The 26,928-nt window shown below is 39.3% G+C and overlaps 1 protein-coding gene across 1 annotated transcript in view; it reads left to right on the forward strand.

Annotated features, from left to right (window-relative positions):
• Positions 1–26,928, forward strand: part of LOC308247915 (uncharacterized protein C9orf85 homolog) — a 64,818-nt gene that overhangs the window by 753 nt on the left and 37,137 nt on the right. The gene's annotated exons all lie outside the window — the stretch shown is intronic.

The raw sequence follows: 26,928 nt of genomic DNA on the forward strand, positions 1-26,928 counted from the left end.
GACCTGGATGTGTTGTCTCCTCGTGAGTGTATTTGGCAGTCAACACTTAAACTAATTGCACAAAGAGTGAATGGGTCCCTCATCAAACTTAAAAATTGCAAATGGGTAAATTGAGTTGTTGAACGCTCCCATCTGGATCACATATTTACAGTAGGAAAATGAGGATTATGTGGCACGAGTGTCTCTAAAATTTTGTGCCAACTTTATGCAGCAACTGTTTGTTTTTGGAAAACCCCACGTCCATATGTTTGTAGGGGGAATGTGAAGGATTAAACTTTCTTAGCCCCAGTGCTTTCACTAACATAATGGGTCTCTTGTAAAGATATTTTTGAGGGTTGAATTGTTTGATTAATGTAAAAATGCTTGTTTTGTTTTTCATAACTCATTTACTTCTTTAGCAGGATTTCTGCAACCTGAAAGAAAATTAAGACTGTCTACATAGCCTCAGGTTTTGGGTTTTATAAAGCTACTAATTTGCTGTAGGTGTCTCCCCCTCCAACTTCTCCATAGCTGTTGGAGGGGGAGAGGAGATAATTGGAGACAAGGGCATCTTGGGGGCCATCTTCACATCAGATAAAGCTGATATTCACATAATCTGGAGTTCAAATTTCCTAGTTGTGCAGCTTAAGTAAATTATTTTAATATTTAGTTTCTCTGAGCCTTACTTTAGTTTCAAATGAGAAACCTGGCAGGATTGTTGTGAGGCTAAATTAAATGATGTATATAAAAGGTCTAGATCATAATAAGTGTCCAACAAGTGATTAATTTCTCAACATTGAAATTAATGTTGGAAGCAAACTGATTATAGTAACTTGGGGTCCCCTTTTCTTTTTCTCTTTCTGTCTTCACTAACTACAAATATTTAATGAGTACATTCCATGTACAAGGCCCTGTGCTTCAGTGCATACAATGTTAAAAAGAGTTGATTTTGCTTATAGTTGATTTTGCTTATAGTTTCCTGGGTCATTGGACAATAAGCAAGCACAAAGATATATAGTTATGAATTATAATAATTCTGATGAGAGGGAAGACAGTTCAGTAAAGAAGAATAAAGAGGGATATTTTCAATTAGGTGCTCAAGGGACATCTTTTCCTTAGAATTAAGAAGAAAAAAAAAGCTGAAGCAACATTTGGGAAGATTTTCTCAAGTGTGTCTTATCATTAGGTAAACCTCAATAAAAGCCTGTGTTATTCCTAATAAGTGACTGTCTGGTTCTGAATTCTTACTGTAAGTTTTGGCACAAGCAATTCTGATTGTTTTTCATCAGATGATAATGCAGTTTTAATAAGTATTTAGCCACAGTGTACCCTACTGTGCTTCTTGTTCTTATAAGTACAAGACTTCTTTAACTTGTACTTCTTATGCTATCAGTTCTTTGTAGACTTCTTATACTTCTCATTGTCCGTTTTCTTGGTGTTATCTAACAGCTGTGGCATTATGGTCTTAAACCTTTTCATGAGTCTCAAGTTTAATCACTAAGTTTTATTTTTGTTTATCACTTTTATTATTCATTCCTTTGCTTCTTTTAAATTGTGAGGAAGTGCCCTGTCTCGTGTGGCTCGTTTATTGGGCGTCTACCTGTGCACCAAAAGGTTGCTGGTTTGATTCCTGATTAGGGCACATGCCCAGATTTCGGGTTCGATCCCAGTAGTGGGTGTGCAGGAGGCATGCAGGAGGCAATCTGTCGATGTTTCTCTCCCTCTCACTCCCTCTCTAAAAAATCAATGAAAATATTTATTAAAAATTGCTTTTAAATTGTGAAGAAGCCTCATTTGTCCATTGGTAGAAACATCAGGTGTTTTGTTGTTGGAGATACTGGCAAAAACAAATAGAAATATTTTACTGAGGCAAGATCATTAGGTTGATTGTTCATCTGTCTAATGGAGGACTAATAATAGGTTGCTTTTATAGCAAACTAGAGGCCCAGTGCACGAAATTCGTGCACAGAGCGGGGGGTCCCTCAGCCCAGCCTGCACCCTCTCCAATCTGGGACCCCTTGAGGGATGTCCGACTGCTCGTTTAGGCCCGATCCCATGACATCCCACTCACAATCCAGAACTGCTGGCTCCCAACTGCTCGCCTGCTTGCCTTCCTGATTGCCCCTAATTGCTTCTGCCTGCCAGCCTGATCACCCCCTAATCACTCCCCTGCCAGCCTTATTGATGCCTAACTGCTCCCCTGCCAGCCTGTTTTGCCCCTAACTGCCTTCCCCTGCAGGCCTGGTCACCTTTAACTGCCCTCCCCTGTAGGCCTGATCACCCCTAACTGCCCTCCCCTGCAGGCCTGGTCCCCCCCAACTGCTCTCCCCTGCAGGCCTGGGTCCCCCCCAACTGCCCTTCCCTGCAGACCCAGTCACCCCCAACTTCCCTCCTCTGCCAGCCTGGTCACCCCTAACTGCCCTCCCCAGCAGGCTTGATCGCCCCCACCTGCCCTCCCTTGCAGGCCTTGTCCCTCCCAACTGCCCTTCCCTGCTGGCCTGATCGCCCACAACTGCCCTCCCTTGCAGGCCTGGTCCCTCCCAACTGCCCTCCCCTGCTGGCCATCTTGTGGTGACCATCTTGTGTCCACATGGGGGCAGCCATCTTGTGTGTTGGAGTGATGGTCAATCTGCATATTACTCTTTTATTAGATAGGATAGAGGCCTGGTGCATGGGTGGGGGCCAGCTGGTTTGCCCTGGAGGGTGTCCCGGATCAGGGTGGGGGTTCCCTTGGGGTGTGGTGCAGCCTGGGCGAGGGGCCTGTGGTGCTTTGCAGGCTGGCCACGCTCCCCTGCAATCCAAGCAGAAGAAGCCCTGGTATCTGGGATTTATTTATCTTCTACAATTGAAACTTTGTAGCCTGGAGTGGAGCCAAGCCTTATGCTCGCTCCGTGACGGCAGCCATTTCTGTTGGGATTTATTTATCTTCTATAATTGAAACTTTGTAGCATTGAGTGGAGGCCTGGGCCAGCAAGGGCAGGCGGAAAACTTGGCTTCCTCCATTGCCATGGAAACCCAAGCCTCCCTCCTGCTCTCTGTGGCTGCACCCGTCTTGGTTGGGTTTATTTGCATATTCCCTCCTGATTGGCTGGCGGGCGTGGCTGGTGGGTGTGGCGGAGGTACGGTCAATTTGCATATTACTCTTTTATTAGATAGGATTCTTGAGCCAGTTAGATGCTGCTATCTAAAGCCAAAATTTTGTCAGAAGCATCTGACCCTGTCTTCATTTGAATGCTTTATTTTAGAAAGCTATTGGATTCAGTGACATCTAACAATGAAAGAGTAATAACTGCATGATCTTCTGCTACTCTCCTTAAAGGATTATAGTTACAATTGATTACTTGTGCCTCATTATTTTGTAGGAGATCTACATTAGTTCCCCTTTTCCTTCTCTGCCAAGCAGTTTGTCAGGACTTGACTGAAATTAGAAGATGGATAATGACAGATGTTTTATTGGGAAATTTATATAGGTAAAGCACTCATTCCCAAAAGGACAGACTGATAGCTGTCTTCATATACTTGAATATTTTCTAGAAGAGTAGAGAAACTTGTTCTGTGGCATTCTATGTAAGCAAACTTAGACCAATGGGTCAAACTAACAGAGGTAGGTTTTAGCTTAGTATAATGGAGTTGTCTAATAATAAGGAGCATGCATAGGATTTTTAAACTTCCCTTTGGGATTATTTAAAAGAAGTCTCTTGCCATTGGTCAGTAGTGCTGTCTTGGGACTTGAAGAGGTGGGATTGAGGTGGAAATAGGATTAAATCTCATCTAGTCATTTGGTACTAAAATATAGATATCATTAAGACAGCCTTGTGAGCCCTAGCCAGTTTGGCTCAACAGATGGAGTATCAGTCTGTGGACTGAAGAATCCTGGGTTCTATTCCGGTCAAGGGCACATGCCCAGGTTGCCAGCTTGATCCCCAGTAGGGGGCATACAGGAGGCAGCCAGTCAATGATTCTCTCTCATCATTGATGTTTCTATCTTTCTCTTCATCTCCTTTCCTCTCTGAAATCAATTTAAAAAAAAAAAAAAATATATATATATATATATATAGGCAATATGCAAATTGTCCGGGATGCCGTAACGTCACCACCACTCAGGAGGAGGCTGCACGTGCAGGTGGGCGGGAGGGGACTGTGTGCGTGGTGAGGCAAGCCATGGATGGCACAGGCCCGGAGAGAAGAGGGCCTGCCAGCTGCAGCACGCCGGCAGTCCCACCTCTGCGGATGAGCTGCAGAGGAAACACCTTGTCTGACTGCTCATTGGCTAAGCTCCCGGTACGCCATTCGCAGTGTTCTTGGTAACTTGGATAATAAGAATCCAAGAAGGTGATCTAGGGTTTTTCCACCTCACTCCTGGAGGAAAAAAAGAAGGTCCGCTGCTGGAGGGGCTAAGAAATGTCATCTCCTGCCCTAGCTGGTTTGGCTCAGTGGATAGAGCCTTGGCCTGTGGACCACAGAGTCCGGGTTCGATTCTGGTCAAGGGCATGTACCTAGGTTGCAGGCTCCTCCGTGGCCAGGTTCCAGGTCAGGGTTCATGTAGGAGGCAACCAATTGAAGTGTCCCTCTCACATTGATGTTTCTCTCTGTTTTTCCCTCTCCCACGTTCTCTAAAATTCAATGGAAAAAGAGAGAGAGAGAGAGAGAGAGAGAGAGAGAGAGAGAGAGAGAGAGAGAGAGAGAAAGAAAGAAAGAAAGAAAGAAAGAAAGAAAGAAAGAAAGGAAGAAAGAAAGGAAGAAAAAAAGGAAAAAAGGAAAAAAGAAAGAAAGGTCATATCCTATGAAAGAGACATCTTGAAAATGCCTAAAGAAAGTTTGTCATTTTTTGTGGTGAAGGGACTGGACTCGGTGTTGATGAAAACACCTTGGCAGCTGCGGTGGCCGGCAGTGGCAGCAGCAGCGGGATGATGGGGGCGGTGCCTTCCCCTGATCACCCGGTCACCTCCCGCAGAGGGAGGCCAGAGGGAGCGGGCCTAAGCCATCAGTAGGACATCCCCTGAGGGCTTCCGGACTGTGAGAGGGGGCAGGCTGGGCTGAGGGACTCCCCCCACCACCCCGTGCACAAATTTTCATATACCGGGCCTCTAGTATATTATAAAAAAAAGAAATGCATACTTGTTGAAGAATATTTGAAATAATAGAGAAATGAATAAAGTATAAAAGTGAAAGTATCCTTTCGCAGCACAATTCCTCTTCAGGTACGCTTTTTATTTAGTCATGCAAGGCCTTCTACCTGAAGGTAATTATCATTAGAATTTCTTAGTTGCTAACTTAAGCACAAAGGGAAATTATTGGAAAGATACTGAACTGATCTCATGAAGCTTATACAAGGTGTTTGCTTATTTGTTTTTGTATTCAAAATTACCAGGTTGGCATTACTGCTGGGAAATTTTATTCTCATTGTTGAAATAAAATTTTGTTCACTTTCTTGCCCTACCTGACTATTCCTTATAGTCCTTAAGTAATGATGTTTGTTCAATCCCCCAGTTAGAACCCTTTCTCCCATTTGCTGCTTCAGTCCATTTCTTCCTCACTCAAAACCCCAGCTCTTCTGAAATACATACCATCAGATTGTTACCCCCTCCCAATCTGTCCTTACCTTCTAGTTATACCTCCTCATTTGTACCTGGCTCACTGCTTTTCTATAATTCCTGTCATCATATTTAGGATATTCCCATGGATAATCCGACATTTGATCCTTCAGCTTTTAGACCCACCCTCCCCCGCAACATTGGGAATCTCCTCCCATAGTCAAACCTTAAACTCTCTTATGCATATAATTGCTCCACTTACAATGTGGTGTGTTTTTTTTTTGTGTGTGTGTGTGTTTTGTTTGTTTGTGTTTTTTTTTGTAAATACTGACTACTATCTGCTTACCTGGTTTCCTTATTCCTCAAAATAATTTTTTTACTCCATTGGCTCCTCCTCCACTTTTCACGTACTCACTTATGTCCTTTCCCCCCTTCCTTTTCTAGCTTAGAGTCCATGCTTCATGAATACAATTGCTTTTTTTTTTTTTTTTTTTTTGCATATATCTCAGCTCCCTTATCTTCTTTCCCTCTGTGGTACTTGCCTAACAGAATCCTAACCTTAGATTCGGCTTTCTGCTATTCGATCATCACATCTACCGAACTACCCATATGTGTTGCCTTTCTGTAACAGAGGCTGAAAGGCCTGTTTTTCCACTTGATCCTAGACCTGTTTCCCTAAATGACTTAAAGGCTTAAAGCTTCTTATTTGTTGTCCATGTTTTCTTGCATCATCAGTCTTTCCATCACTAATGGCTTATTTCAGATGGAATCCATGTTTTTTTGAAGCTCCACCCTATTTTCTTTTCTTTCTTTTTTTTTTTAATAGAAAAGCTTCTGGTTTTCTACTTCTTTATTTCTCATTGTTTCTATCCCTATCCCAAATAGTTTTGTATCCATCATTTCACCAAAACCACTCTTGTCAAGGTTATTGATCTGTTTCCAAATCCCTGATTAATAATGCTCAGTCCTCATCCCACTCAATTGCTCAGTAGCATTTGCCTCTCAGTCTCCTGAAATAATTTCTTCATTCACGACTTTAAATACCTTTGAGGCTAATCTTGAGGCTAACCTTGCTCCTGAACTGCAGGGTTGTTTAACTACCTACTTGACCTCTATTCTTGAATATCAAAAAGTCTTCTTTACATGGAAAAGAAAGAACTCTTCATTTTTCTCTCTCAAAACTTTCTTCCTCTAATATTCTCCAACTCTGTAAACAGTTCCACCATTTACTCAGTTTCTCAAATAAAAAATTTAGGAATCACCTTTGATTCTTGGCCTTTTCTCGCATCCTGTTTCAATTTATCAAAACTATGAGTTTTTACTTTATTTTTATTTTCATAACCTCATTACTTTTTGGCATATTGTTTGTCTTATTTATAGCCCACTAATAGAATCTGACTTTTGTGAAGCCAAAGATTTTCTTCACATTCTCAAAACCTAGATCAGGGGTTGGTGATTGAATAAAGTAAATAAATAATTATAACAATGTTTTAAATGCTGTGATGAAGGTAGTACATGGGAGTACCACAGTAATTCAGGAATAAAGGGAGAGAGGGAATAATTAATATAGTATTATCCTCAAAGAGATAGTACATCTTGGGGATGAAAGGGTCAAGGAAAAGTTGAATGGAATCAGATGAATAAGGCAGAAAGAAGATTGAGTGCTGGTGAGTTTGTAGGTTGTGAAAAGGATCAGGTAAAATTGTTGTTGCACTGGGGAATCTTTTGTAAACAAGACTTTCGTTTATTTATTTTTGAGGGAAGATTTTGTGACACACTAAAGTCTCCTCAGTAATGTTTGAATGAATAAAGGTCACCTTAAAAGAGAGGCCAAAAAGGCTAAGAGTCAGTGAAGGCTCTTTTCCAAAACAAGATTATAAATAGGTATTTATGCTTATTCTCAAAATGAACATATTATGTTATATGATTACAAAAGCATAGACTGGAAGCCTCTCTTATGTACTGGTTAGAAGAGTGCAGTTGACTAAGACCTTTTTGCCAAATGGATTGATCTTAAGCCCTGGCTAGTGTGGCTCAGTTGGTTGGAGCGTCATCCGGTACACCAGAAGGTGGTGGTTCAGTTCCCAGTCAGGGCATTTACCCAAGTTGCAAGTTCAATCCTTAGTTGGGGTGCACGCAGGAGGTTACCAGGCTACTGATCAATGTTTCTCTCTCACATTGGTCTTTTCTCTAAGTACATGTAGTGTGTTTTATTTTGGTTTTGGTCAGGTTACTTTAAAGAGTAAAAATATTTTAAAGTGTATACATTGGTTAGGAAAATTCCTTGTCACTTGTCAGATTTCAGATGTTTTTTGGATTTTTGGCCAAAGGTAACAAGCTCTTGTTTAAAACAGTGGCAGCATGGCGTGGTACAAAGAAATTGATCTTGGAATAAAAAGATTTAGGTCAAATTCTCTGTTATATATTGGTTGTATGATCTTCAACAAGTTTCTTAACTTGTCAGGGTCTCAGTGGATTTAGTTGTATTGTGAGAGTTTAATAAGGATTATGAAAATGCTTACATGGTACCTGGTATTAAGTATTCTATAAATGCTAGCCCATTCCTTCATCCTAAGGTGTTCATCATGCTCACATGCTACTCCCTCAGGTAGTGATTACCTGATGAATCCTGTTGGAATGTCCCTCCTTCCCAATGGCATTTATTGCCCTCCCCGCACATATGGTACATGTGATATTAGTTTGTAGTTTATATGTCTTGGCTTTTTTCTCTCACATATACATACACAAATATCATCTATCTCTTAGAGGACAGGGACTCAAGCAATTTTGAACTACTCATGGAGTATAATATGCACCTGCAGTAGCAGTTCTGTCCTGTGGGATGAAGAAATGGAAATCAAGTAGTTCTTATTGCCATTGTACAATAGATTACTGATCTATGTTAATTCTCCTGTCTTTATTGGGTACCAAGCACTGAAATGATACAAATCCTTTATTCAGGAATCTTAGACTAGTAACTACTTCAAAAAATGGAAAAAGGATAAATATGAAATGTTTTCACTTAATAAACTTTTGTTGAGGTATAATATAAACATAGAAAAGTGCCAAAGTCATAATAAGAATTCATTGAATTTTCACAAAGTGGACACAGTAATGTAACCAATACCTAGATCAAGAGACTGTCACTGACCTCTCCTAGTCACTACCACTCTCCTCCTCATATGTAACCATCGTCTTGATGGATATGAAGTATTTTAAAATAACCTTAAAGTCACAGCTTTTGAGGGCAAAAATGAGAGAGATACAGGTACCCTGGTTTCTCTCTTCAGAAATAGTGTTAGTGGGTGTAGATAAGCATCCTAATGCTTCATGTAATACTTCTTTGGCTGAAAGAAATTGTTATGATTTGATTCTCCAACAGTGATTAATTTGGAACCTGTAGGATTTTTGGCTTTGAAAAGTATCAAGAGTAAATTTGAATTTCCCCATAGCTTTAGAGCTGATTATTTCAACCTCTGTCTTAATTGTTTTCCACTTTATCTGCTTATTCATAAGGTTGAGTGACATTTTTTTTAGAACTTTATGGTAGACATTTTCTTGGATATCTTATCATGTTTATTTCTAGTTGGCATAGTTGGCTTTACATTCTAAAGTTAATATAATTATTCAAATTGGGGATTTTTTGGAACTAAGTTATATATATATTTTTTTCTTTTTTGGTTTTTGTTTTGTTCTCCTTTTTGTTTGTTTTTGCTTTGGCAGATGCAAAACCAAACATATACCATTAACAAGGAAGTATACTTGTAGGTGATGGAGCTATATATGGATAATAATTTCCAGTAAATTTATACTGTTAGTAGTAAGAATTCTGTGATAACTTTATATTAATCAGATCTGGTTTTGAAGGTCATTTGGTGATGTAGGCCATTTACAACATCATGGATATGAAATGCCAAACTAAGCTAGGGATTATTTTAAATGCTTTTTTGTTCTGTGGAGAATTATATGTTACTAAATCTCAGCCTTCTATTACCAGGTGGCTGACTTGTTTTGAAATTACTCATGTCACTGAAGTCATCAATTTGAGTAATATATTTGACATCATAGTATATACTTATATATGTGAATGTTCTATATTCCATCATTAGCCTTTATCAGAAGACATTATAGTAATTTGATTCTTGTGTTTCCTGTAAACTTGAAAGCTTATAGGACATGATGCTAGATCTAATTTTTTTTAAATATGTTTTTATTGATTTCAGAGAGGAAGGGAAAGGGAGAAATAGAAACATCAATGATGAGAGAAAGTCATCGATCTGCTGCCTCCTACTGGGGATCAAGCCCGCAATTCGGGCACGTGTTCTGACCAGTATCCAACTGTGACCTTCTGGTTCATGGGTTGATGCTCAACCACTGATCCACACTGGCGGGTTTAGATCTAGTTTTTAATAAAGTTAAAATAGTCATGTGGGATAAGTTATTATCATCTGTATTAAAGTATTGTTATTGCTTTTACACATGTGATGCTGTTGCTTTAATTTAAACTCTTTATTACTGAACAATGGACAGTTCTTTGACCCTCATATAGTGACTGCAAGGTCAGCTATTCCCTAGTAAATTTAAATTAAAAACTCCCTGGTTTACAATGGCAATTAACTCTAATCTTAAGGCTTCTCTAGGGACACATTTATTAAGGCCTTCTTTGAGCTACCTAGTAAGAAAAATAAGTCCAATTTTACTAAGGCTTCTAATTCAAAATGGCTGACTAAAAACAAGTACTTATCTTTTCGTTTTCCCCAAATTTCAATGAAATGACAGAAGAAAAAATAAAACTGCAATATTAAAAACTGAAAAAAGCAGAAAAGAACATTAAGTAAATTTAAGATATAAAATAGGATGCAGCTAAAAAATAAATGCAGCTAAACAGCTTAAGAATCTGTTATACAATATAGAGGCCCAGTGCACGAAATTTGTGTCCTGGACGGTGGGGGGCTCAGCCTGGCCTGTGCTCTCTTGCAGTCCAGGACCCCTTGCTCCTTACCGCCTGCCTGCTCGCTGCTCCTTACTGCTTGGCTCGCTGCTTCTTAGCGCTGCCACGGAGTCGGCAGGAGAGGCTCCCACCACCGCCACTGCGCTAGCCAGCCTTGAGCCCGGCTTCTGGCTCAGTGGTGTTCCCCCTGTGGGGGCAGCTCCTGCATTGAGCGTCTGCCCCCTGGTGGTCAGTGCGCATCATAGTGACCGGTCGTTCTGGTCGTTCCGCCGTAACAGTTGCTTAGGCTTTTATTATATAGATTGTTGGATGTTAAGATTTTTTCAGTAAAACTCTAAAATAATGCCAAAATCAGAATTAACAAGCTTTGTATCACTCCAATGGTTATCTAACAGTTGCCCTCAGGATAAAGTCAGAAGAACAGCTCTCTAAAGTGGGGAAATGCCATGAATGGCAAATGCAGAGCAATATTCCTGATCATTGTTGGTCTCAGAGCTCAACAAGGAATCTTTTATACATGGAAGTGTTCAACATGCTTCCAATGCCTGCTAAAGCAAAAGCTATCAAACTATTATTTTTTATCCTTTCAACCAGAGATAAGGATTATATAATTAGTATCTGAATTCACTTCCAAAGCAGTAGTGATTCTCAATTCTGCTTTAGTAATTCATTCTATATTGAATATGGCTTATTTTATACCAGTACTATCCAGAGTAATTTTCTATGATGATGGAAATATGTCATATCATTTCTATCCAGTATGGTAGCCACTAGCCACATGTACCAGCTAAGTATTTGAAATGTGGCTTATGAAACTAAAGAACTGAATTTTAATTTAATTTATTTCAACTTAAATAGGCACATGTGGCTACCATGAGACCTAGGCTCTCATTTATAAATATTAGCAGACTAAGAGGCACTACGCTTTTTAGGAAAACCAAAACCAGGAGAGGTGAGACTGACTGGAAACCCTACCTCCTACGCCCATTTAACAGAGGTAATGTAAGATGAAGAAAAGAACTTTTAAAAGGTATAATTGGTATCCATCAGTAATTCAAAAAACTTTCAATATCCATAAAACAAGGATAGGCTGCTGTTTTTTAAAAAATAAATCTATGACATTCCTTAAAAACTGCAACTGTGGCTGTAGAAATGTAAAGTAAACATCTTAGTAGGATGAATAGCAGGATGGAAAATAATAGACTGAATTAGTAATTTGGAAGATCAAGCCAATGGATTGGTCTAAAAGGCCAAAGTTATAAAAATGATGAAGTGAAATTTGAGATATGGAAGATTGAGCTAGGAAATTCCAGAAGGCGAGGAGAGTTCAGAAGAAATGATGAAAAGTAAAGAAGAAAAAAGCCCAATTTCATAAAGTTTAAGAAAATCTTAGGCTTTCAGATAGAAGGATATTAGACATATGGTGATACTTTTTAACTCCAATGATAGACATTCCTACCAACTTTCAGAGAAAGGGAAAAAAGAAGTTAGCCATAAAGCAACTATAATGCTGTAGATATCTGACTTCTCATCTGCTACTTGTAAAAAATAGAGCAAGTTCTTTAATGTGCTGTGAGGGAAGTACTTTTAATTTAGAGTTCTTGATAGGGCAAAAGAATCAATACAGGGGTGGGCAAAGGTAGGGAAAAAGACAAGCAAGTTTTAATTATTACAATAACTTTATTAACTCTCTTTCACATACTCACAACTGTAAACCTATTTTTGCCTATCCCTGTATTTAGGGATATACTCCCGAATATAAGAAGATAAGTGGTAGAAGAAACAGTGGTGAACGAAGAGCCTAGTTAATCTGAGTTAACTTTATTTATTTTTTTTTTTTTTTTTTTTTTTTTTTCAAATTTTTATTAAGGTATTATATGTGTACATATCTTACCATTGCCCCCCACCCCCACCCCACTCCCATACATGCCCTCACCCCCCAATGTTTTGCATCCGTTGGTTACTCTTATATACATGCATATAAGTCCTTCAGTTGATCTCTTATTTCCCCCACCTCTCCCTAACCTTACCACTGTAATTTGACAGTCTGTTTGATGCTTTACTGCCTCTGTAACTATCTTTTTGTTCATCAGTTTATAATGTTTTTCATTATCCCCAAATGAGTGGGATCATGTGGTATTTTTCTTTCATTGACTGGCTTATTTCACTTAGCATAATGTTCTCTAATTCCATCCAAGTGCCTACAAATGGTAGTAATTCCTTCTTTTTTACGGCAGCATAGTATTCCATTGTGTAGATGTACCATAGTTTTCTGATCCAGTCATCTGCTGATGGGCATTTAGGCTGTTTCCAAATCTTAGCTATTGTAAATTGTGCTGCTATGAACATAGGGGTGCATATATCCTTTCTGATTGGTGTTTCTGGTTTCTTAGGATATATTCCTAGGAGTGGGATTACTGGGTCAAATGGGAGTTCCATTTTCAGTTTTTTGAGGAAACTCCATACTGTTCTCCACAGTGGCTGCACCAGTCTGCATTCCCACCAGCAGTGCACGAGGGTTCCTTTTTCTCCGCATCCTCGCCAACACTTGTCGTTTGTTGATTTGTTGATGATAGCCATTCTGACAGGTGTGAGATGGTATCGCATTGTTGTTTTGATTTGCATCTCTCGGATAATTAGTGACTTTGAGCATGTTTTCATGTGTCTCTTGGCCTTCCTTCTGTCTTCTTTCGAAAAGCTTCTATTTAGGTCCGTTGCCCATTTTTTTATTGGATCATTTATCTTCCTTTTATTAAGTTGTATAAGCTGCCTGTAGATGTTGGAAATTAAACCTTTATCAGTGATACCATTTGCAAATATGTTCTCCCATACAGTGGGGTTTCTTGTTGTTTTGTTGATGGTTTCTTTTGCTGTGCAAAAGCTTTTTATTTTGATGTAGTCCCATTTGTTTATTTTCTGTTTGGCTTCCATTGCCCTAGGGGCAGTATCACTGAAAAAGTTCTTTTGGCAAATGTCTGAGATTTTGCTGCCTGTGGATTCCTCTAGTATTTTTATGGTTTCCCGTCTTATATTTAAGTCCTGTACCCATTTTGAGTTTATTTTTGTGTATGGTGTAAGTTGGTGATCTAGTTTCATTTTTTTGCATGTATCTGTCCAATTTTCCCAACACCATTTATTAAAGAGACTGTCTTGACTCCATTGTATGCTCATGCCTCCTTTGTCAAATATTAAGTGCGCATATTGGTTTGGGTCGATATCTGGATTCTCTATTCTGTTCCATTGATCTATATGTCTGTTCTTGTGCCAGTACCAGGCTGTTTTGATGACAGTGGCTTTGTAATACAGCTTGAAATCTGGTATTGAGATCCCTCCTACTTTATTCTTCTTTCTCAGGATTGCTGTGGCTATTCGGGGTCTTTTTTTATTCCAGATGAATTTTTGGAGAGTTCTTTCTAGGTCTGTGAAATACGCCGTTGGTATTTTAATGGGGAGTGCATTGAATCTATAGATTGCTTTGGGTAGTATGGACATTTTAATGATGTTGATTCTACCAATCCATGAACATGGTATGTTCTTCCATCTGTTTACATCTTCCTCTATCTCTTTTTTCAGTGTCCTGTAGTTTTCCGCATATAGGTCTTTTACCTCCTTGGTTAGGTTTATTCCTAAGTATCTTAATTTTTTTGGTGCGATGGAAAATGGGATTGCTTTTTTAGTCTCTCTTTCTGTAAGTTCATTGTTGGTGTATAGAAATGCCATAGATTTCTTGGTGTTAATTTTGTATCCTGCTACATTGCCGAATTCATTTATTAAGTCTGTTAGTTTTTTGATGGAGTCTTTCGGGTTTTTTATGTACAATATCATGTCATCTGCAAATAAGGACAGCTTTACTTCTTCTTTTCCAATTTGGATGCCTTTTATTTCTTCTTCTTGTCTAATTGCAGTGGCTAATACTTCCAGTACTATGTCAAACAGGAGTGGTGAGAGTGGGCATCCCTGTCTTGTTCCTGTTCTTAGGGGAAATGGTTTTAGTTTTTGCCCATTGAGTATGATGTTAGCTGTGGGTTTATCATATATAGCTTTTATGATGTTGAGGTATGATCCTTCTATTCCCACCTTGTTGAGAGTTTTTATCAAGAAAGGGTGTTGGATTTTGTCAAATGCTTTTTCTGCATCAATTGATATGACTATGTGATTTTTATCTCTCAATTTGTTTATGTGATGTATCACATTTATTGATTTGCGGATATTGAACCATCCTTGCATTCCTGGGATAAACCCTACTTGGTCATGGTGTATGATCTTTCTGATGTACTGCTGGATCCTATTTGCTAGAATTTTGTTGAGGATTTTGGCATCTACATTCATGAGGGATATTGGCCTGTAATTCTCTTTCATTGTGTTGTCTTTATCTGGTTTTGGTATTAGGGTGATGCTGGCTTCATAGAAGGAGCTTGGAAGTGTTCCTTCCTCTTGAATTTTTTGGAATAGTCTGAGGAGGATAGGTTTTAGTTCTTCCTTGAATGTTTGGTAGAACTCTCCTGTGAAGCCATCTGGCCCCGGGCTTTTGTTTGCCGGAAGCTCTTTGATGACTGCTTCAATTTCTTCCATAGTTACTGGCATGTTGAGCTGTTTAGATTCTTCCTGATTGAGTTTTGGAAGGTTATATTTTTCTAGGAATATGTCCATTTCCTCCAGGTTGTCCAGTTTGTTGGAATAGAGTTGTTCGTAGTATTTTTTAACAATCCTTTGTATTTCGGCGGGATCTGTTGTTATTTCGCCTCTTTCATTTCTGATCTTGTTTATTTGGGTCCTCTCCCTTTGCTTCTTGGTGAGCCTGGCTAGAGGTTCATCAATCTTGTTTATCCTTTCAAAGAACCAGCTCTTGGTTTTGTTGATCTTTTGTATTGTTTCTTTGGTCTCTAGGTCGTTTATCTCTGCTCTGATCTTTATTATTTCCTTCCTTCTGCTTACACTGGGCTTTTCTTGTTGCTCTTTTTCTAACTCTTTGAGTTGTTGGGTTAGGTAATTTATTAGCCCTGTTTCTTGTTTTTTGCAGTAGGCTTGTAGAGCTATGAACTTCCCTCTCAAGACTGCTTTCGCTGTGTCCCATAGATTTTGGATTGTAGTGTTTTCATTGTCATTTGTTGTCATGATGTTTTTTATTTCTTCTTTGATCTCTCTGGTAACCCAGTCATGGTTTAATAGCATGCTGTTTAGTCTCCATGTGTTTGATTTCTTTGGGTTGTTTTTATTGTAGTTGATTTCCAGTTTTATGCCACTGTGGTCTGAGAAGATGCTTGATATGATTTCTATCTTCTTGAATTTGAAGAGACTTTGCCTATGTCCCAACATATGGTCTATCTTTGAAAATGACCCATGTGCGCTTGAGAAGAATGTATATTCTGTGGCTTTGGGGTGAAATGTTCTGAAGATGTCAATTAATTCCATCTGGTCTAGTGAGTCATTTAGGATTGATGTTTCTTTGCTGATGTTTTGTTTAGAGGATTTGTCCAATGGTGATAGTGGGGTATTAAAGTCTCCTACTATGATTGTATTGCTGTCAATGTCTCCCTTGATATCCTCCAGGAGTTTTTTTATGTATTTGGGTGCTCCTGTATTGGGTGCATATATGTTTACCAGAGTTATTTCTTCTTGTTGGATTGCTCCCTTTAGTATTATGAAATGGCCTTCCTTATCTCTTGTTATGTCCTTCAGTTTGAGATCTAATTTGTCAGAAATAAGTATTGCTACCCCAGCTTTTTTTTCAGTTCCATTTGCCTGGAAAACCTTTTTCCATCCCTTCACCCTCAGTCTGTGTGCGTCTTTTTTTCTGAGGTGGGTTTCTTGTAGACAGCAGATATATGGGTCGTGTTTTCTTATCCAATCTGTTACCCTATGTCTTTTGATTGGGGCATTTAATCCATTTACATTTAAAGTTATTATTGATAGGTACTTATTTGTCGCCATTCCTATTCTTTACCCCTGTGTTACTTCTTCGCTTCCTGTTTCTTTCTTTCTTTCTTTCTTTCTTTTTTTTTTTTTTTTTTACAGTAGACCCTTTAGCATTTCTTGCATTGCTGGTTTGGTGGTAATAAATTCCCTTAGTCCTTTTTTGTCTGTGAAGCTCCTGATTTCACCTTCAATTTTGATTGACAGCCTTGCTGGGTACAGTATTCTTGGATTCAGCCCCTTCCTTTGCATGACTTTGTATATTTCATTCCATTCCCTTCTGGCCTGATGAGTTTCTGTTGAGAAATCAGTTGCTAGTCTGATGGGGGTTCCTTTGTATGTAACTTTCTGTCTCTCTCTTGCTGCTTTTAAGATTCTTACTTTGTCGTTGGTGTTTGCCAATTTAATTATAATGTGCCTTGGCGTCGGTCTTTTGGGGTTCATTTTGCTTGGGACTCTGTGAGCTTCTTGGATTTGTGTGGGTTTTTTCTTCCCTATATCTGGGAAATTTTCTGTCATTATTTCTTCAAAGAGGTTTTCTATTCCTTGCTCAGCTTCCTTTCCTTCTGGAACCCCTATTATGCGGATGTTGTTTTGTTTCATGTTGTCCCAAAGTTCCCTTAGACTCTCCTCCTGCCTTTTAATTTTTTTTTCTAGAAGTTGCTTTTCTTGGGTATTTTTTTCCATCTTGTCTTCTAGCTCACTGATGCGGTCCTCTGCTTCTTCTAGTCTACTCTTGATGCTTTCTATTGAGTTCTTTACAACAGCAATGTCATTTTTCATTTCTTCTTGGTTCTTCTTCATTTCCTCTTGGTTCTTGCTCATATTGTCGAATTTGTCTTCCATTCTTTTCAGCCACCTTATGACCATTTCTCTGAATTCTTTTTCTGGAAGGTTGCTTGCCTCCATTTCGTTTACTTCCTTTTCTGGTGATGCCTGCTTTTCTTTCATATGCGGGCTGCTTCTTTGTCTCCCCATGGTCTCTCTTCTCTGGGTGTCTGGTTATGTAGTTCTCTCTCTCCTGGGTTGATTTAAAGGCACAAAATACAGCACTACCAGGTACAACTCACAAAGCACTGAACAGGAATGTATTCACGATATTAATAACCTCCAATAAAGGTGACCACCAGAGAAAGGCAAATTAGGTGATAGGAGAGAAAGAAGAAGAGGAAAAAAGAAAGAAAGAAAGAAAAAAAGAAAAAAGGAGTGTGAAAATGAAATTGGGAAAAGGGAAAGTAAAGAGAAAAAAAAAAAGTAAGAGACAAGAAATTGACTAAGAGAGAAAGGGGAACAGACTATATATATATTGGGGATAAAACTCCAATAGAACAATCACTAATCCCAGCAAATGCCAGCAACAAGTGCCTGGGGATTAGTACAAACTACAACACCAACTAATATGGAGTGAGGCAAGGTTAAGCTGAAGCACAAAACAAACAAAAGAATAAACAAAAGAAGAATAAGCAAAACAATCTCACAAAAAAAGCATAAAAATTGGATATATTCTACATTCAAGCAAACAACAACAAAAGGACAGAGATAAGGACAAGTTTATGGATAACTCAGACAGCGAAGGGAGAGGTGTATGTGGACTTGGAGCAGGGGATTGGAGATTAGATATGTAAGTAGGGTGAAATTTTAACAAGGGGTAAACAGAAAGAATAGGGAAAATCTAAAGCAGTAAAAGGGTAAGACAAACAGGACACTGAAAAGGGGGAGGTTAGGAAGAGAGTGATGGCCTAAAGGTAGAGTTGAGATAGAGTAAAACGATGCTAAAGGAAAGATAAAAAATAGAATGTAGAACCCTAATCCCAAAATAAAATGAAGAGAAAATAAAATGACACTTTAAAAAAAAAAAAAAAAAAAGATAAAATAGCAGTAGTAATAATACGGATTGAAAATAAAAATGTAATCATTAAAAAGGCAAGATCAAGTGATGAAAAAAGAAAAAAAAGTTTCTTGATTAAAAGATGCAAAAAATGAAAATTAAAAAAAAATAAAAAAATAAAAAAAATAAAAGGTAAAAATAAAATGTGGAGTAGTGAAGGTCATTCACTTCCTCTGTTTTTCTGTTTGGCACGCCTGTTTCTCAGTCCAGACAGTATTGCAGTTCCCTGCGATCCACTGCTCTTCGGTGTTGTAAGCCAGTCCTGATTTTAAGCAGGCGGTGTGTCTTAATTTCTCGTATTCCTTTATTTTTGATTACACAAGAGTCAATTTGTGATTCAGCCCCTGGGTGGCAGTGTTTCTGGATTGACTTCCGGGTCTATCTATGGCCTCTCTAGGCAGTGTTAGAGCCTTCTTTCCCGCACTCGCCACTGGCCTGTGGGAGTGGTCTGCCTCAGAGCTGACTCTCTGATGGTCACTCCCAGCTCCAATCCCCAGGTTCCAGAAAAACAACCTTCCCCTGCAGTCTCCCAGGGTGTCCCCAACTGGGTGATCCTATGTATTGGGCTTAGTAATCAGAAGCAAGGATTTGAAGAGGAAAAAGCCCAAGTGTGCGCACTCCGGGACTGCGAGTGAGCCCAGGCACCCAGGGAGCGCACGGGCTGCGCGTAAGTCTGGACTGCCTGAAATTCTTAGGGTGTCCCTGCACTTCAGATCAAAATGGGTTGCTTTTTAGAGTGCCCTTCTCTTAGCAGCTCTGGGGACCCCTTTCCACAGTCACAGATCACGCCAGCCCCTACAGCCACGGATTTTTCTAGGCACAGACTTCCCTGGTCCTCCAGCTCCCGCAAAACGCGCGTTCCTCTCTCCCGCCGGGACCAGAGACCTCACCTTATCCCAGGCGAAATCTGACCTTTCCGTGGTGGCGTGTAGAGCTTCTCTGAACCCGTGTGCTTGCGCCAGTTGGGGAGCGTTGTTCTGGGGCTCGCAGCTGTTCCTGGGGTGCCGCAGTTGTGGATTCTCAGGCTTCAGATAAGCTCCACTTTCCGGATCAAGATGGCGCAGACTCCGCGTCCAAGTCCGCAGCTCCGGGAGGGGACCCAGCCGCAGTTCTTGCTGCCAGGTCAGGGGAACCCCGTTCAGCAGTCCCCCACCTCCTTCTGGAATTCAGCTGTCTCCCAACCAGCCAACAAACACTCCTTGCGCGACCCTCAGCTGTTCTTTCTTTCTGCTCCGGGACAAGGCTCGGAACACGTCTGTCTATTCCGCCGCCATTATTCTCCTCCGCAGACCCCTTTTTTATGTTTTTATTGATTTCTAGACAGAAAGAAAAGCTCTGAGTTAACTTTAAATAATCACTGATAATATGGTGGTAAAAGGTAATGCTGTTGTTATATGCCAATTATCAAATAGAAGAGATAAACTTTTGGAAGATAAAATCTATACCAGTTCCAGATTTCAGCCAAACCTGGGAATTGAAACTAAAAGCAAGCTCTTTTTTGTTTTTGTTTTTGTTTTTTGTTATCATCAGATGAGACAGTAAAAGTGAAGCTGGGACATAAAAAAACACACACAAAAAAATAAGAGCAAGTTAAAGATCCTGTCTTGTTTGGGTGCTGGAAAAGCCATAGGGAAGAAAAATCAGTGTCATTGTCAGTTTTAAAGTCTTTGAGTTCCTAGTGTTTGCTTGGTATCTGTGGTAGGCAATACTGAGATGAAAATAAGACCTTGTTCTAGCCTCCATGCTGTTGATAGTCTAGCTGGGGAGATAAGGCCAGTATATAAGAAGCAACAATGAGCAAATTAGTACTTATATCAAGACCTTATAATATAAAAAGGCTTTTGATTTAAAATAGCTGAATTAAAGCTTTGAAACGTAATTTTAGTTCAGTTAGTAAAGTTAAAAGTTGAGCTACATACAATATAACTCATATAATCTAACATTAAAAACATGGGATTTCTCCTCTCTGTAGAAATGGTTATCTAATTCATCTTGTTCTCTGTTCATTATCAAGTTATAGACATTTCAAGAAAGGCTGAAACACAGTGGCCTGTGTGAATAGTGAACATAATCTCTCCTGCTTCTGTTTGTGGATGAACCCAGTTTCTAGTTTTAATATGTGACCGGAAGAGGTATAAGAAATGTATGAAGGAAGATGAGTTGCTGATGTTCTAAATTAAACTTGTGTATCACCTTAGGTTTTGACCTTTTGAGGACCTGCTTGCTTAAGATTTAGCAATGGTCTTTGAAAACATAAAATGCCTTTCCCATTCTGAGACACCTTTGCAAATTTGCCTTAAGTAGTAGAGATACGTGACTCCCTCACTTTGTCCCATTGGATTGGGGCTGAATGAAAAGACAGTTTTTAAATCTGTAAGACTGCCAATCAGCCCTGGATCTCTGGTGACTCCCTTTCAATCCAAATACTTCTGAAAGCCCCGTTTGAAAAAGCCAGCCAGTTAATCTCTTATTTTAAACACCATTTAAATTCCAGCAAATATTGCTTGCTCTCCAATTTTACTTCATGACCATTACTTTTATCTCTCCAACTAAAGCACATAAATCTTTTGAATTCTTGAGATGCCTAGGATAGTGCTGAGTACATGCTAACTCATACTTTTTCAGATTGTTCCTATAGACAGCAGAGAGATAGCCATGCTATGTGCTGTATTGAAGTCTAACCTATGACACATTGTATAATTTGACATGTTGGAAGGAGCCCTAAGCTTGGAGTCAGGGCAGCATCAGGAGTAGACTCTTCAGACTCCTGGTGTGGTACTGACTCACTCTCTCTATAACCATGGGTAAGCTATATCAACTCTACAAGTTAGAATAAAAATAAATAACAATAACACTTTCTTTCTTCCACACAGGGATGATGTGAGAATAAAGTAAGAAGCATTATAGGACAAAATAATATTTAAAAAAAAACTATAAAAATAAAATGTAGTAATATTTTGTTATAGGTGACTTGCATTTGTCATTCAAAATATACCTTAATTTTATCCCTTAAGCTCTTTGTATTCTTGTCATCAAAAACATCTTTGTTTTCCTTTGAAGAATGAGGAAATGCTGTCAACTGAAGTTAAGGAAGTCACATGTGAATACTGAGCTTTAGACTAAATGAATCATGGCACAGCCTAATTTTTTCCTAATGTGACTGGACTCCTGAATCAATTGTCAGCATACATAGGTTATTCTATGACATATTAATACCACCAAAACAAGGCAACTATCTTTGAAGAAGTTAACTAGCTTCTATGGTAATTATTCTATATGGCTGCCCCAAGCAAATGACTTACAATATAGATTTATTTTAAAAGGTAAAATCACCCCAATAAATTCAATAAAAAATAAAGGCTAAAATCATTTGGTTTGTGGGCATTACCAGTTATTCTGCTTGAAAGAGGTTTTTTTTTAATTTAATAAATCTTTATTGTTCAGATTATTACAATTGTTCCTCTTTTTCCGCCCCATAGGTCCCCTCCACCCGGTTCCCATCCCACCCTCTGCCCTTACCTCCCCGCCACTGTCCTCATCCATAGGTGTACGAATTTTGTCCAGTCTCTTCCTGCACCCCCCCACGCCCCTTTCCCCCCGAGAATTGTCAGTCCACTCCCTTTCTATGCCCCTTATTCTATTTTATTCACCAGTTTATTCTGTTCATCCGATTTTTTATTCACTTGATTTTTAGATTCACTTGTTGATAGATATGTATTTGTTGTTCATAATTTTTATCTTTACCTTTTTCTTCTTCTTCCTCTTCTTAAAGAATACCTTTCAGCATTTCATATAATACTGGTTTGGTGGTGATGAACTCCTTTAGCTTTTTCTTATCTGTGAAGCTCTTTATCTGCCCTTCAATTCTGAATGATAGCTTTGCTGGGTAGAGTAAACTTGGTTGTAGGGTCTTGCTATTCATTACTTTGAATATTTCTTGCCACTCCCATCTAGCTTGCATAGTTTCTGTTGAGAAATCAGCTGACAATCGTATGGGTGCTCCCTTGTAGGTAACTAACTCTTGCTGTTTTTCTCTTGCTGCTTTTAATACTCTCTCTTTGTCTTTTGCTCTTGGCATTTTAATTATGATGTGTCTTGGTGTGGTCCTCTTTGGATTCCTTTTGTTTGGGGTTCTGTGCGCTTCCTGGACTTGTAAGTCTATTTCTTTCACCAGGTGGGGGAAGTTTTCTGTCATTATTTCTTCCAATAGGTTTTCAGTATCTTGCTCTCTCTCTCTTCTTCTGGCACCCCCATAATTCTGATGTTGGTATGCTTGAGGTTGTCCCAGAGGCTCCTTACACTATCTTCAAATTTTTGGATTCTTTTTCCTTTTTGCTTTCCGGTTGAGTGTTTTTTGCTTCTTTGTATTTCAAATCTTTGACTTGATTCTTGTGTTCCTCTAGTCTGCTGTTAGGTCTCTGTATAATATTTTTTATTTCAGTCAGTGTATGTTTAATTTCTAGTTGGTCCTTTTTCATATCCTTGAGGGTCTCGCTAAATTTATCAGCCTTTTCTAGGAAATTCTTGAAAAACCTTATAACCGTGGTTTTGAACTCTATATCTAGTCATTTGCTTTCCTCCATTTCTTTCGTTTGTGATCTGTTTCTTTGTCTCCGCATTTTCGCTGCTTCCCTGAGTTGGTAGAGTAGCTTTGTGTGCTAGGTGTCCTATATAGCTCAGTGGCTCAGCCTCCCCAGTTACCTGAGGTGGACACTCTTGGTGCACCCCTTTGTGGCTGTGTGCACAGCCTTGTTGTAGTTAAGTCTTGATTGTTGTTGGTATCACTGGGAGGAATTGACCTCCAGGCCAATTGGCATGAGGATCAGCTGTGTCTACGCTGGGGGAACGTCTGTGCTGGAGACAGCCTTATGAGACAAGACTTGCAAAATTGCAAAAGCCTCTGTGCTCAGCTTGGATGGGGCTGAGTTTCAGGGCTGAGCAGACAGTCTTGGTTTCCCATCAGCCCTGCCCTATGAGGCCCCTGTGTCTCAGTGTCCCTCGGTAATCGCTGCAAGCACCTCTGAGAGAAAGCCGCCCTCAAGTTTCGCCTGTTGCCAGACAGTCCAGTTTCTCTCCGAATGAGTCGGGGTTCCCAGAAACTTGCCTGGAACTGGAGTTTAGCGCAGTCGGGAGCTTTCGTCTCCCTCCCGCTTTAGAAAGGCAGCCGTGCACTCAGCCGCCCATGCATTTAGCAGTCAGTCCTCTCTGTGCACACGCGCCTCCTGATCTCTGCCTTCCGCAGCTCCCGAGTCTCAGTGTGCTTTCTCTTTTCCTGACAGTCCAGATCCCCCCCGAATGAGTCTGGTTTCCCACCACCTCACCCGGGACTGGAGTTCAGTGCAGTCAGGAGATTCCGTCTCCCTCCCGCTTTAGAAAGCCAGCCGCGCACTCATCCACCCGTGCACATAGCTGCCCATCCTCTTCACGTGCAAGTCTCCGTACCTCAGCCTTTTGCAGCTCCTCTGAGTCTCAATGTGCTTTCCTCTTTTCTTCTAGTTGTAGAATTTCCACTCAGCCAGCTATCCTGTGGTTCTGGATGGTGTCCGTTTTGTCTTTTAGTTGTAGTTTAGATATTGTTGTGCGAGGCAGGAGTTTAGGTGTTTACCCATGCCGCCATCTTGGTTTCCACTCACTGCTTGAAAGAGTTAAATCCATAATTTCCTCATATGCTATTAGCAGGAAATTAATATTATTATTCTTTTTTGTTTAACATTGTGAAACAATGGCCAGTCAATATTTTTGTCTCTTTTAAGATCAATAACTTGGGGCATACCATTCTGGTTGGACAGGATCTCACAATGTGACTAACTTTTAATGAGTGCTAATAAAAACATGTGTGTTGCTGCATGACACTACACAATTGCTGCTTGAGCTTTTTGCATTCCAGTTGAATTGTACATAGCTAGCATATGTGGCTTACCACTTAGTTATCTTTTATTGTTTAGGTCTCTGTATTGAAAATCCTGTAGGGAACATGATAAAAAAGTAAATCCTCCTCTTTTAGACCATTGCTTAGCAAACATAATTTTTCTTTCCTAAGTGAATTTTTCTAACTTCGGAATTTTGTCTTGTGCTTTTAAAACTAATGGATAATACTGCAATGTTTCCTTAGGAACAAGCTAGCAGCTTTTGCCCTCAATGCAAAACAATATTCCAGTGTCAGAATTTAAGTTAAAAACACAGTACAAATTGAAATGTGTACTCTGCAAAAATTTCAGCTGTTTTTTCTTTTACTATTTAGAAAACCTTGAAAGCTGTGGGGAAACACTTTCTACTTGTCACTTTAATAGAATGCCCTAAGCCTAAACTAAAAGGCATCTTTTTATGGGTCCTGCCTCTGCTGCTCCTGATTAATTGTGTGACCTCAAGCAAATCTCTTAATTCTCTGAGCCCCAGGTTTCTCATCTGGAAAATGAAGATAATTATGCCTGCCCCTAGCCACAGGAATGTTCTAAGAATAGCAGCGGAGAGAATTTTTATAAAGGATTAGGCATGTGGTTTGTAGATTTATGATAGTAGAATTTTGTGTAAAAATTATTTGGTTTGTTTTAGTTTTATAATTAAAACCAAAAAGACCTGTTTTTTTAAATAAACCATTTAAATAGATCTTTCCTATGCATGCTTTTGTCTAGACACCTGGCCAAAGTACAGGCATGTCCCATGTATGTGAAATCACTCAAGGACATGAGTAAGCAAAAGAACATTGACCAGAAACTGTAAACAACCAAGCAGGGAGTTAAATGATAAGGAAAGTAGAAGATAGAAGCACACACATTCTTTACCTCTGTCTCCCTTAGTTTTGATAGAGGCATTCTCTGTTGGGAGAGAATGTAATAGGATCTCTCTTCCCTGTCCTTCTCCAAAATACTTATTACTCTCCTGTTAATTCAGCTATACTATTTTCTATAATTGATAAGAGTAACATGGGAATGTGAACAGTGGAAGCAATAACAAAGGTTGGGAATCACTGATCTAGAAACTACCCAGATTTCTGAGCATGTTTCTGATTTTAGGTTGCCTAGGTAATTGAGATTTGGTCTGACATTTTTTCCCCCAATTTTTTTTTTATTGATTAAGGTATTACATATGTGTCCATATCTCCCTATTGCCCCCCCCGACCCCACTCCCGTACATGCCCTCACCCCCCTGCTGTCTCTGTCCATTGGTTATGCTTATATGCATGCATACAAGTCTTTTGGTTGTGGTCTGACATTTGATCTTATAACTAAGGCAGGTTTAAAACATAGGAAAGAGCAAAGAATAAATAACTTTTCAGCTTTCCCATGTGTTTAGATTTGGCTTAAATTCCAGGAAGAGGAATAAAGACCAGAAACTGACCATGAGGAAGTGAGAGTAGAAAGCAGATGGTTTCTATACTGTGTCTACCATGTCTGAATTAAGGGACTTTGGAAGTACAGAGTAAGAGATTAGGGGAAGTTACATTTTGGGGTGATGTCTCTTGATACAAAAATTTGGAAAAGTTTCTTAAATTAGCATGCAAATAGTCTAATTTTCCTGAAGAAATGATGCTCTGAATGGTGAAACTAGAAATCAAACTGAGATTCGTTTCTAAAGTTGAGGCAATATGGAATAGTGGGGCAGAATAGTGGAATTTGGAGTCAGAGGGCATGGTCGTGAGCCCTGGTTGTATTTCTTTGTAAATGTGTAATCATAGGGAGATTATTAAAACTGTGTGGATTTGTTTTTTCATCTGTGAAGAAGGAATAATATTATCTCCCAAGGTAGTTGTGAGGAACTGATATAATGAACTGTGAATATTAATTTTTAAACAGAAAACTAATTTTTATTTTATAATTACAGTTGATGTACAAACCCTTTCTGTCTTCTTCTGGTACCCCTATGATGCAGATGCTGTTATGCTTTATGTTGTTCCAAAAGTCCCTTAGACTTTCCTCATTTTTTTTAATTCTTTTTTTTATGCTGCTCTGATTGGATATTTTCTGCTATCATGTTTTCCAAATCATTGATTTGATCCTCTGCTTCATGTAATCTGTTGATTCCTTCTAGTGTATTCTTCATTTCAATTATTGTATTCTTCACTTCTAACTGGTTATTTCTTGTGGTTTCTATGTCATTTTTTTATGCTATTGAAGTTCTCCCTAAGTTCCTAGAGCATGTTTCAAGGATTTTCTTTAGGGGGAAAATGGGTATCCCACATGCTTTCCAGAGAGACGTTAGGACTGGGGACATAATTTTGGATGTAATCCTCATTGAGCTCATTACTGAGGCTGTAGTTACAGGTTCATTTGACCAAGAGTAAAAGTAGTCTAAATAGAAAGGAGTACTGAGACCGAGACAAAGAGTAAATGAGTGAGTGAAGTGAATTGATGATTAAATACATATTAGGAAATGGCCCAGCTGGTGTGGCTCAGGGGTTGAGCACTGATCCAGGAACCAGGAGGTCACCAGTTCTATTCCTGGTTGGCATATGCCCAAGTTGTGGGCTCCATCCCCAGTAGGGGGTGTGCTGGAGGCAGCTGATCGATGATGTTTCTCTCTCATCGATATTATCTCTATTCCTCTCCCTTCTTCCCACTCCCCACCCAAAAATCATTTACAAAACATAAAAATATTGGGAAATGGATATTTTTTTTAATATATTTTATTGATATTTCACAGAGAGGAAGGGAGAGGGATAGAGA

This window comes from Plecotus auritus, assembly GCF_963455305.1.
Source record: "Plecotus auritus genome assembly, chromosome: 5".
Lineage (NCBI taxonomy): Eukaryota > Metazoa > Chordata > Mammalia > Chiroptera > Vespertilionidae > Plecotus > Plecotus auritus.